The sequence below is a fragment of the Vanessa cardui genome, chromosome 15, assembly GCF_905220365.1.
Source record: "Vanessa cardui chromosome 15, ilVanCard2.1, whole genome shotgun sequence".
Taxonomy (NCBI): Eukaryota; Metazoa; Arthropoda; class Insecta; order Lepidoptera; family Nymphalidae; genus Vanessa; species Vanessa cardui.
Genome location: NC_061137.1, coordinates 8,411,220 through 8,424,784, shown reverse-complemented (window position 1 = coordinate 8,424,784; position 13,565 = coordinate 8,411,220). Strand labels below are relative to the sequence as shown.

The 13,565-nt window shown below is 31.4% G+C and overlaps 1 protein-coding gene across 2 annotated transcripts in view; it reads left to right on the top strand.

Annotated features, from left to right (window-relative positions):
• Positions 1-13,565, top strand: part of LOC124535560 (apoptosis-stimulating of p53 protein 1) — a 257,185-nt gene that overhangs the window by 78,111 nt on the left and 165,509 nt on the right. The window contains exon 1 of one of the 2 annotated variants that reach the window (XM_047111807.1): positions 700-1,094. The exons of the other annotated variant lie outside the window; for it this stretch is intronic. The gene's annotated coding sequence lies outside the window, so the exon portion shown is untranslated. Of the gene's footprint in view, positions 1-699; positions 1,095-13,565 lie in introns of those variants that run through there. 2 annotated transcript variants of the gene reach the window in all.

Sequence of the window (13,565 nt, the reverse complement as noted above, 5' to 3'; positions counted from 1 at the left end):
GATATTTATTTTTCAAATAAAAAATATATTGAAAAAAAAAGAAGCTTAAAAGCGCTGCAGTTCTTCACATAATAAAAAATAATAGTATTTTATTTTAACTTTTACCTAACTAATTAATTATTTAATAAAAACACATCATGATATGAAGATTCGATGAATGCTTTACTGAAATGGAAAATCAGCTTCATTAAAATCATCGAAAGTAAAAGTAAGGTAGCAAATATATTTAATAAGGAATGTCATGTAGGTAATTCGAGAAAGAGAATACGAAACGGACGAGAGAATATCGTTTTATATTCATAGGTCGATAAACTTAATGAATATATATTTAATTTCTCGTTAATAAATATCACAAATTCCATATTCGTCGGAACGCTACTGTGGCCGACTTCGGATTAAATGACATCTAACAGTTTTATCACTAAACATAATCAAGAGAATATACACACATTGATACGAAAAAAACCTAATAACTATACACGCACACATTTAAACGATTCACCTGTTGCTATGGTTGTGTTGTGAGGCTCTGCCGCTCCGGCGCAGGTTGTAAGTCTCCCCACTATTATCAATTTTGATATAGCCGTCTCTTTTTTTCCCGCTACTTTAAAACGAGATGGCAGATCAAACGTGTTTACGTCATGAAATGAGCGTCGGTAAAGCGATTCAACTGTTTTATCGACTATACAACTGGATCAACGGTCTTTCCTCGCTCATATCGCGACGAACTTAGTTTTAACTTACCACCGTAGCATAACGATTGCTTTATACAATTTAACGGACGGTTTTTCAGCAATGTTGTGTTTAACACGTCACAATTAGAATTAGGTATCGTGTTTATGTTTAAAGGGACAGGTTTTTTAACTACATAGTGTTGTTTTGAACGCTCGGTATAGTTTGTGCTAATTTAGGCTTTCATCTTAGTGAATGCTGGCTTAAATCACGCCATGTACCTCTGTGCACCGTAAGTTCGTTAGTGGTTGTGTTCGAATTTGTGGTGGAGATAAAGTTTTACACGTTGTACTCTGTACAACTGTTGTGTTGTGAATAGTGTTCAATAAAGGATTGTCACATACACTTCAGCATATAACAGGGTATGTAGTATTTGGTTCATAACAACTTTCTAAGCAGTTTCTCGAAGTTGATATACGGCCTCTTATAAGCAACCTCTTTGCTTATTGCTATGTTGTTTTATAGAAACAGAGATTTTATTGATAAATATTATGTGTTAAAAACTAGCGGTACGGATATTTTGAAATCCTTTCGAGATAAACTACCTGCGTTCATTAAAAGCGAATTGTGCTGTTTGAAATTCCTTTTGTGCTTTTTTTTGTCTCCTTTTGTATACTAAAGGTAATTCTTAAAAGGTTTCAGAATATCTCCAAAGTTGAACGACCGAAGTTAACGTAACTTGATGTTATAAAACGTAAGAACAATCACTTACAACTTTACTATTACTGTATAATGACTGATCGAGAGCATAATAACTGTTAGATTTCTTGTGAAGGAAACAAAAAAAAAAAACTGTAAATGACAAATTTCAATTTGTAATATTATTAATCCTAAAAAAAACATCAACGCGTCGCACACACAAACCTGTATTAAAAACAGGACTAAACAATACTTATTGGACACATTAAACAATTCACTTATGTTACAAGTAGGTGTCATATTAAAAAAAAAAACTTTTAGAGTTTGTACTCAAATAAATTCTAATAGTGTATGATTATTTTTCTTCTTAACCTTGAAAAGCGCGTGTTAAAACAAACAATATATGAAGTTATGATCATAGCTTAGAGTTCCTTCAACTCCATTAAAATCTATACAACCAAATATTTCAGATAGTAGATTAACAAATACATCGAAGTTTTCAAGTATTCTCCAAAGACGTGCAACTTCAAATATTTACGTATGAGATTGAATATTGAAGATAGCGAGCATAAGCGTTGTTCCCTAAATCTAATTACCACAAGGGATTCAATTAACGCAAGGTATTTAAGTATCACATATTTCTACCCTTAGAATTAAATTTCAATTTCGATGTAAAAATTGGTCAAGTTAAAAATGTTGATTACGTGTATAGAAACATGAAAAGTTAAGAGAATCCTAGTTGATTATTATAGGTATATTATTTTTTAAGATACTTTGTGCCATCTTTCATTATGTTTCTACTAAAGTTATTTATTCATTCTAAAATAACATTTACATTTTAAAATACTATTTATTTTTCGTCGACGCTCCTTCCAATATGTAGGTATTTTAGGCTCATATTGTTAAAATAGAAATGTAGTATGATATACGTACCATTTCAAAAGTACATCTCTGTAGTGGTAAATTAGCTATTAATATGTCTGCTGCGAGTAATAAATCATAACGTTTTTTTTTTAATTTTTCACTTGAAATCTGATATCGCTTAGATAAGAAATCCATTCCGTTTCCATCAATCTCGCGAGGATTCTTTACAGCTCAGCACATTTTGCGGATTCCTTTAATTAGAGACAGGTAATCCGAGAATAGGGCGGCCATGACATTTGTATCTCGAGAGACTTGCGGTTTCAGGGCTGCGAGAATGGTTTTTGTGTTAATTAACATTATTCCGCTCTCTACGACATTACACCTTGTATTACATACTGAGGTAGCTTTAACGGCGAAATTTTCCAAAATTATTCCAGACAATATTCCAAAGTCTTATTTGAGTTATCATAGAGAGATTATAAGTTTGTTACTAGTGACAATGACGAGTGATAAGATTTTTTTATAGAATATTCATTTGATGATGAAAAGTTGGAAGAAAATAATTAAAAACTGCTAAAACTACATTATCTTTTACAGTAATAAAATTTTAGTTATCAAGAAAAAATGTCGATGTTTCAAATACAAAAGAATTGACTAATAGAAAATATTCAATAGCCCTTAGCTCGAACATGTAAGCAATTGAAAGTTCGAAGGAGGAAAACTCATGCCTTCGGCGGATCGACCCCGTAGCCCTGTCGCTATTTAACTGGTAATAGCGTTGCTACACGATATTGCTATCCTTGCAAATCAGATGCTATTGGAAAATGGATAAAATAGTACTAGCTACGAAGTTATACCCATATATACCTATATTTATTGTTAGGAACGTACAATGTTTGAACTTTATACTGAGTCCTTTTACAAAGGCATTTTTTGGGCCGTTAGACCGTGAAAACAATATAAAAACCCTTGACCAATTTACTTTATACCTCATGACAATTAATTAGTCTGTAATAAAATAAACTCTTATACCTAATGTTCCATCTATATCGTGAGGTATAATAGTATCTTTGAATACATAAATTATTATTTATTTAAAATCAATATTCCAATTGAAATGGAGTTCATGAGGTTTCGTCTGAACACGCTCTTAGATATTCTCGACGATGATACTGGCCCGTGTGGAATCTCGTGAAAGTTGGCCAACGCGTAAGATCAAGTGGATGAGTCGAAGAACGAGTTTAGTGAATCGGCAAGTGTCAAAACGAGTCGATTTTTATAGGAAATGGCAATGAATGAATGAGCTATTCGGACCAGTATTTTTGAATACTTTGAAATGCTAACGAAGTTTTTGGAACTGGATTGATAGTATTTAGTTTGATTATTATTAAGGTTTTAACATATATTTTATTATAATTTAAGTCACGAAATTATTATGATAAAATATATTTTTCCTTATTCATTTAAAAAAACTTCTGATTATTGATACTTACTACATGAACATTGTAAAACTTTGTCTGAGTTTCGTCTATATATTGTACTGTCAAACACAAACGTTTTTAAATTAAGTGTTTCGGCTTACCTTTGTTAATAAAACTGTGTCATTGTCGATACATGGAATAAAATTGTGATCTCAATACAAGGGAGGTAGGTCACAAGTTTTTGGCAACTTATTTATTTATATTCACATTTTCTTCAACACATTGTTAAGATTATTAGTACTATTATTACTCGACTGTACCGATCCTCCTTCGTGTCTTTACATCCTATATGTTATTGATATACGTTGTGGGAAGTGTGAAAATGAAGATAGTAAAACGACTTAAATATTTAAAACAACAACTACCAATGTCGTCAAACAGACACAACCCGAAAGAAAGTCACAATCTACTGTGCTACATACAAATGATAAGGTTAAAAATACATATTATTTGGATAACACATACGGTAGCAATAAAGTTATTTGCGGTTCTTACTTATCGGCTTCGGAGTAAGATTGTGTTTTTATTCGTAACTCGTTAGGCCCCACACACTTCGCACGTGCGGCACTTTTTGAGGTTCATTTGGCTTATCATATAATATATTCCTTTATGAAGAGATGTTATTTCCTGAATTCTTTGTACATTTTTTTTGTTAATAAAATTATTTCGTTATCATTTTGTTGCCTTAAGGATACTTGATGCAATGTTTTTTTTTCTTGAAACAAGGTGATCAGTTCCAACTCTGGCAATAAAATTAAAATCTCATATTGTTGTTATATTTTGACTGCCACGCTGGTGTATTGTCCCGTGTATAAGACTAGGTCCGAGGTCCATTTGGGTTAAAATCGTTTGCAATTAAATTCTCAATAAGAGCACGTAGTTTGGAAGTTTGCAATGGTTATAATATCATGCTTGGGAATTTTATATCTACATCGTTAACATTACATTATAGGTTTTACACAATCCTTTTTCATGTTCAAAATAATACGAACTTCTCACTTATAGCGTTATGTAATTGCTCTTGAGTTCTCGTTGATCGATTATATATTGGATACAAAGTTGGCTGAATCTAGTAATCTAACCAAGCTGGCATGCACGTCCATGCAACCTTTAATTAATCAATAATTTGTTCTAACATACGATAAACGATTCGTATCCGTTGCTGTGAACAACGTTTTGTTCCTTCTATTTATATTTATATAGAAAAAGTCTCCCATGCGATTCCTCTCACGTGCTATTGTGAATTGTTTCAACCTAATGGCTACATTTAATTGTTGAGGTATTGTTATGGCCATCACGATCCCACAATGGTCCGCCAACAATGGCTCTCGAAGACGTTGAATGTAGTGAAAAGTTATCAGAAAGAAACGACTGACGTTTCAGATTGAAGAATAGCAATATATATGGCTTATCGGAATCGAAGCGGAATTGATCTTTTCTTTGATTTTACTATTCGCAAACGTGCATATGATTTTATATATTGATAAACATGGTACGTGTATCAAAGAAAGTAGAACTGCGAATGTCAGTACTAATTCGGATAACAAGTAATATTGAATGCTTCGTATATTTTATGATATTACTTAAAAAAATCCTGTAAATAATATATAAAATTTCGTTACTAATAAAGATGGCATAACTCCGTTCTGTTCGCCTTAATAAGGGTCGCTAAGGTTGAAGGAAAAAATAATGGCAGGCAATTTGCTCTTGATAAATTTAGGTAAATTGGTTGGTAAATCCAAAGGCCGTGTAATGCTTCGCAGTTATTGACTTTAAGTAAGCGATAAGTACAAAGAAGTTTAATAAAATGTTTATTACTTGTAGTAATTGGAAATGATGTAATGTACCTCGTGTTTTGCCTTAAACTGTTTTTATAAGATTAATATTATGCTATCTAAATATATTTATATTATTCTGTTTATCTAAACTGTTTTTAGGTTATTATGTACACATTTACAATATAATTACTACACGAGTTATTAAGCGAAATTTATTTATTATGATTAGTTTACGAAAATGTTTTATAATTATCGAATGTATTGGTACACAAATGCAATGTCCAATTTCAATCTGAAATCTCTGAAAAGCAACGTTATTACGTAAACGAGTCTGAACAATCCTTTTGTTAAACAACCATGACATCTGCTGGATTCATTACTGTTTACCCGACTCGTTACTTTATCAGGCCAATGGCCTTAATTCCTAATAGGAAACGTCTAGTATATTCTAGCAATTTATGCATGTAACAAAGTTTCTTAAGCAAACTCAGCGACTAAACATTAGATTATCTTCAATTAGCCCGTATTCGGTTGTGTGAACGGAAACTGTTAGTAGGTCCACGCGATTTGAGGTCACATTACGTAAAGTAACGCATTCACGCACCGAAACTAGTTTTGAGAGTACATGCCATAGACCCATAAAATAAATAAGGTTACAACCTCAGCAGTAAATCTTATTAAGGGGACTACAGGAGCTAATTGCCCTTGAGAATCACGCGCACACACTTACACTAACGACAAAAACGGCATGTCCCCGCGCGCACTACGCTTAGCGAGGCGGCGAGGTTACGCCTGAATATTCCAATAGATGGCGCCGAACCGCCGCGCGCCGCGCCGAGCGAAAGCGAAGCGAAGTCAATTCTATCAATTCTATCAATCATAGATTTCATAAAAATAGACAGGACAACAGAATTGTTTCTTTGTGTCATTTAAAAAATTATGATAAAATTAAACTGAATTAATTAAACTTAAATTATTATTATTTTATGTACAAAAAATAGTTAATTTAAACATTTTTTTCTTTAATTTTTACTGTATCAATTCAATTAGTTGTAATACTAAATATTAAATCGTACCTATTTTTAAATTTTGTAAGTTTGTTAAGCGATTTATTAAATAAAATTAGAACTGTTCGTAATTTGTACATTGACAAAAAGCTTAGAGTTTGTTCGTTTTACTAATATCGGTACACAAAGAAAAAAAAATATTTAAAAAAGTCAGCATCAAAAAGTTACTATAAAAATAATATCGTCAAGTCGGTTTAGTAGAATTATTGGTTAACTCGGTCAATCACAGTGGGTTTAGTCATAAATCTCATAAAAATAGTTTGGATATTAGAATTATTTGTATTGTTTTTGACTGATATTTGAAATAAAACTGATTCAATTAAATTCAAATATTTTTATTTATTTTTGGTTTAACAAAAAAGCAAATAAATTTCGTTTCAATTTTTTTATTAAAATATTTTTTTTAATTATTCGTTCGTCGTCGTTCGTTATTAAAATATCTTGGATACTTGCAGTCAATATTTCACCCACTTTCACTGAAGCTACGAGCTAAAATTTTTCAATTGATACTATTTCCAATCTTTAAAAAATATTGAATTACGTATATGACACTTCTAAATATTTTAGTTCTTTGGTTCACAACAATTACATATTTCAAGATGACCCAGTGGGTAGAACGCGCGCATCTCATTGCGGGTTCAAACCCAGGCAAGCACCACTAAATATTCATGTGATGTGCTAATTTGTATTTATTTATTTTTTTTATTATTAAATTTCATCCATACATAACTATATTTCCTATTATAAACAAAATTGATAAAATTAAACTCTAACGTAATAGAAATAGCTTCCGTGTTATTTTTTTTCGATTTTCTTAATTCTGAAAAAATAAATGCATAGTTGTTAGGAATTAAATTTTAATAATTATAAAATATATATATTTTTAAATATAGTCCTTTAAAAATAATAAAATTTTAGTTCAGAGTGCGAGGATCGAACCCGCACATTCTTCATGGACTTGCTTGCATTGACCAAATACTCCATGGTGACTGTAAGAAATCTGTCGAAAAATCTGATTCTATGCGAACTAATTGCATTGTTTTTAATAAATGTTTCCAATAATCATTATTTATAATATATATATATATATGTAGTATGTATATATATATATATATATATATATATATATATATATATATATATATATATATATATATGTTTACTAATTAAATACTCTTACCTTTTCATATTATCTTTCATATGTTGGGCTTTTTAATTTATATGAACGTTGAAGTTTTTTAGTTTTCTTCACAGATTGTACTTTATTTCCCATGTTTACAAAATTAAACTTTATAAAAATAACTTAACAAAAAAAATAAATGGTTAACTACAACTAGACTATTTTAACTTAATATATTTATTTACATAAAAGAATAATATTCAACAATTAATTTACAATTAAAATTACACAAAAATAAAATCTACGAGATTTTATTCGCAACGATGCGGTGAAAAGAGCGACACGTCTGTATAGCAACAGGCCTCGGCCGGCAGTGTCTGTACGAGGCGCTCACGCACACATGCTTACGCATTTTGGTCGAAAATAAGAAAATCTGATTTAAAAAAAATCTATTGATTTTACTAAATAATTATGATAATAAATTTTTAGTATATTGTTTGTAGAATAATCTGACAAAAGACCAAAATTATTAAAGGTATATAAGTGTTTTTAAAAAACAAAAAAAGACTTTTTTAGAGGTAACTTTGCGATTTTTTTCTATCGTACCAAATTAATTACATCATGTTTTCAACACAATTAATAACTAGCATCTGTCCTGAAGATTAACATATATTTTTTTCATTTGGTTTATTGCATTGGATTATATACTTTTTGGCATTTTAAAACTTGCATTTAGCTCATGTAGTCCCCTTAAATCTATTATGCGCTTGGGATCAACAGACGAATATGTTTCACAGGTGAATATGTAATTTTTATTTTCCGTTTATAAGATGCAGGACGGGTTACTATTAGTTAAGTCGATATTTATTAACTTTCTCGTTATATAAATTTCGGGAGCTCGATTTAAATGTGACAGCGTTCCTTAATATCTTATGTAGATTGTATTCGTTTATTTGACACAATCAGTTAATCAGATTTATAGCGTTTTAACATTTAGTTAAAATACAGCCATAGTTTATTTCACTTGTTTACTTTTATATAAAATAGGGTAGATTTATTACTGCGTTTGTTTAACGGACGCTTGCTTTTACATTTATGTAATAGTACTCTTTATTTCGTAGTCAAGGATGACATTTTCTCTATATGTATTCAGATTTGATATTTGCTAAAAAAGTAATAAAGAAATTCAAATTCTTGCCATTGACTATTATTGACTACTAATAACTTAAAATTTATGTAAATACTACAGTAGTCGTTTGTACATTTAACTACAAATATCTCAAATAAACAAAGTATTTAACTCGAACATAAAACATTCTTACACTGTAGTTCGATAAATATTAAATATATATATATAAATACGTAGGTACGGCAGCAATACTTTGTAACAAAATTCTTTACAAAACGCCTTATTGGGCAGTCAATGTTAGTTTATTGACATGCATTTCGAACAGAAAATGTAATGAAGCTGTCAAACAAGTAACCTTAAACGCGACGAAAGATGCACCCTCTAGTTAGAATGTGGTACGTGCCACGACACACCTGACATTTTTTCGTATTGAAATACCGCGTCATTGTCCACAATTAATTACATTCCACTGGGTTACATTTAATAGACAGGTGTTGATATAATACAGATGCATTGTAACAGCTGATTAGTGTTATTGAAATGAATATTGTCAATTATAGTCGTAGTCAATTTTCTCGTAAATTATTATAGCGAACTCGTTTAACTTGTGACTTTATTTTATTACGTAACAAACTGTTAGTAACAGAATTTTTTATTTAAGATAAGTGAACCGGCTGTATACCTACAGACTGCGCATCTTCCGAACAAGATATAACAACTGAGTTTTGACGTACATAATTTGTACTCAAAATACATGACATGCTCCGTAGTGAACGTCATGTATTTTTATGTATTACGTCGTCAAGCAAGTTTCATGTGTTCTGGACTGTTCAATTCCGACTCTTACTTTGTACAATATTTTGACGTTATATTCAAATTATTTCAATAAACAAATAAAACATTTATGAATTGTTTGTATCCTATAATGAGGGTAACAAAAATGCGAAGATTATATATATTATAGATATATTGGGCCTTCTGACCGTTCTCCCGCGAAACAGCGAAATATAGTGTTGCTGTGTATGTATATATATACCTATGTATCTTAGTTCCAAAGGTTAGTGGTGCAATGGTCATCTAAGGAATGATTAATATTTCTATCGCCCCTAATTTCTATGTGCAATGGGGATGTGCAACTAACCATGTGGTGGGCTATTTGCCCATCCGTCTATATATATCATAAAAAATAAGCCCATCACGTTTACATTATTCAAAATACGTAGATTTAATCAAGTATTGTAACATTCGATATCACAAGAGGAATTTCAAATTAGATAAAAATACATTAACGGAATTCAGTTCTTCGTTTTACTTGAAAACGATTCATGTTTATTATGACGTGTTCTTTGCTGCTGTAAATTATCATTGCGTGTACAGTACAACGGAGTACGTAATTGTTATTATCATAACAAAGTTTAAAAATATCTTTTATGTTTATCTTTACACAATTATTTTGTTTATTTGTTCACGTGCATTTATTGACAGTTGAGTCGCGTGCGGAAATACGTGAGTCATGCTCTACCGTGAGGTTCCCTAATCGCACGTCGCATGTTGGGCTCTTTAAAAACGAAAGCGTTTATATTAACGCTATTCATTGAAAACTATGATACAACAACGAGAATAAGATACGCAAGTAACACGCAATGGAAAACACACATTCGGTATGCGTTGTTGTATTAAAACGGTGTGTTATCCCCAGTCGATCACAAATTGTAGGGCTGCGGTTAGACATGTGAATACCTTTTGGACGTGAACACATTACGCTATCGACATTCGTGCGGTTGAATCACGCGAAAGTGTAATCAAAGCTTTAGCTGTCAGTGTTTCAGAGAATTTGAAATTTGGTACATGTAAAGGAGAAAATATATGCTCATATTTTGAACAATATCAACTTTCTTCAAGTTTCTTTTCCGCATTAAAGTTAACGGAAGGCTATTTACATATGTACATGTGAATTTATGCACACAGACTTAAATTGCGGTTGAATTTTATACGAAAAGTTACCGCTTGTCTTGAGATAACGATATATATCAGCATTTGTAATGAGATTTATTTGGGTAAAAGAAATTTTGCCTAACAAATTAACCTGCTTTAAATTTTAAAATTTTATGAAACAGATTGTTGACTTATGTTGCTTGCATTTCTTCCGTGATTCTATTAAATACTACAATGTAGTTGGCATACCGATGTATTTTTTCCGGGAAAGAATCCCTTCTTTCCCGGAAAAAATAACCACATTTAACACCAAATAACCCACCGCGGATTGTGCAAGCGAAATTCCAGCAAAAGCGATTTTATGCAATTACGCTTAACTTGCTGGAGTTATTACTGAGAGAGCGGTCACGGTGCGGGTAATGTTCGCTCAGTCACGAGCCTCTCGGCCTTAAAACCAGGACGTTTTGTATTTTTTAGAACTATTACCTTCGCACCCTTGGGGTAATTTGGGCGATTGTATGTATTAGTCAAGACAATGTAGTCTGTAACAAATATATATTATACGTATGTTTGTCTGAATTCCTGAGCGTAAAAATTATGTTTTAAGATTAGAACATCACTTATTATACTACAACTGATACAAACTGAATCATATTTTGCTGATAAAAATAGCAGTATTAGTGATTTTCATGTATTAAAATTTATAAAGATATCATACTGTGGAAATTCCGTCTGATGATCCACCCAATGTAAACTGACATAAATACATTAGATAAACTTGATTCTTTATTCTTACTCGATGTAAGTGTATATATTTTCTAAGTAATTCTACAGCTTGCATTTAATCTTCCTGTGTACTTGACTGCTTAAGGATGCAAACAGACTTCTTATTGTATCATTGTCATGCAAATAATTACATCAATAAAACCGACAGTAGACTTTTGTTTTCTTTGAAATATTTATTTTTAGATTATTTTGTATTAATTGGTTATAATTTAAATAGTACATAATTTTTTTTACTTGGTGGTAGTGCTTTGTGCAAGCCCGCCTGGGTAGGTACCACATACTCATCAGAAATTCTACCGCTAAACAATAGTACGTATTATTAATGTGTTCCGGTTTGAAGGGTGAGTGAGCTAGTGTAACTACAGGCACAATGGACATAGCATCTTAACTCCCAAGTGGTGGTGACCACTTACCATCAGGTGGCGTATATGCTCGTCCGCCAACCTATTCCATAAAAAAACATAAATCTGGGTAGCTTTTGCTATAAACCAAGGAATTCAATCCGAAAAGAATAATCTCGAACGATTCCGGCTACTATCATATGAATAGTCTTAAAACAATAAGTACTTGAATGACGGCGGATGCCTGCACGTAGCGCCGATGCGCGGCGTTATCGTCTTACTTTCCACTGGGTGGATGTATCTCCAGGTAAATTATATGTACAGTCAGAGTAAGAAAACCTTCGTCAGTGTTCAAATTCATTCTTTTCTCAAATCTTAAACTCTTAGTGCCTTTTGAATCTAAACATCCAATCATTGCGACGCAATATGTCATTCTCGATCGGTAAAGCAGATTATCGCTCATACTGAGCACACGAAAATATATTTTAACCTTTTCTTACCCCGACTGTACATACGTAAGAGTAGCGCGTTTTATCAAAGCTTTTTGAATTGACAAGTATGATGTACAAATTTAGAGATAAAAATGTGACCAAATGCTACATATTATTGGTTTATACTATTAATATTTGGTGTTTAATAAAGCAAATTATATATAATTATTTAAAGTAGTAAATATTCTTTTGACGGTATTTTATCTTCTTTATCTTACTTGGTGATGATAGTACGTGAGATTTTCAACTGATCATTGCGAAGTAACAATAATTATTTTAATAAAATATATAATGAAACCAATACAAAGTATTTTCATAAGATTAATTATACTTGCATTTTCTCTATGTGTGCTTACCTTTAATAAATTACGTGTATTTAATACAGAATTTACTATTAATTTATAAGCTGGACAAGTAGAAAATCAGCTTTGAGAAGACACTCGCTTGGCCGCTTAAAATAGTTACGTAGGTATATAAACGCAATCAGTCTTAGTGATGTTCCTCTCACTCCAGTGCTAATTTTATTGTCCTATCTTAAACACACGGCTTTATACGTCTCAAGTGATAATATAATTAAAGTCGTAAAGTACAATGTGATGTACTGTGCAATAGCAAACAGCATCTTCTTACACTTCTTGTATACAATTAATGTAAACACTGCTACTCATACGAAATATTCTACAGAATTTGTTTGTTTACGACATCACATTAGAAACTTCTAAAATTATCTGTATTTCTTTACTATATTGTCTATATATTATATACAAAAACATTGCTCTCGAATCACTCAAAAAAAACTGCATCAAAATCCGTTGCGTAAATTTAAAGATCTAAGCATACATAGGGACAGACAGCGGTAAGCGACTTTATTTTATACTATGTAATGACGATAATATTTTTTTATTTAAAAATGGAACGTTAATTTCTTTTAGTGCAAGTTACATTAAAAAAAGGAACATTTTGGCTCAGTTCAAAATAAATAGTATAGTTTTATTAAGTCTGCTTGAGTTCCTCTGTTAGAGGACCATCCGGCTAACCTCATCCCTGCTTTCATTTGTAAAATGTTGCTGCCGCGTCAAAGGATCTTTGGAGCAAGAATAATATTCAATGAAATACAAATTTGCAATGAAATTAATCAAATCTCCAATGAATTTCGCAAGACAAAGTCGTCGATTTATCTTTAATTATAATAATTTAAGGGA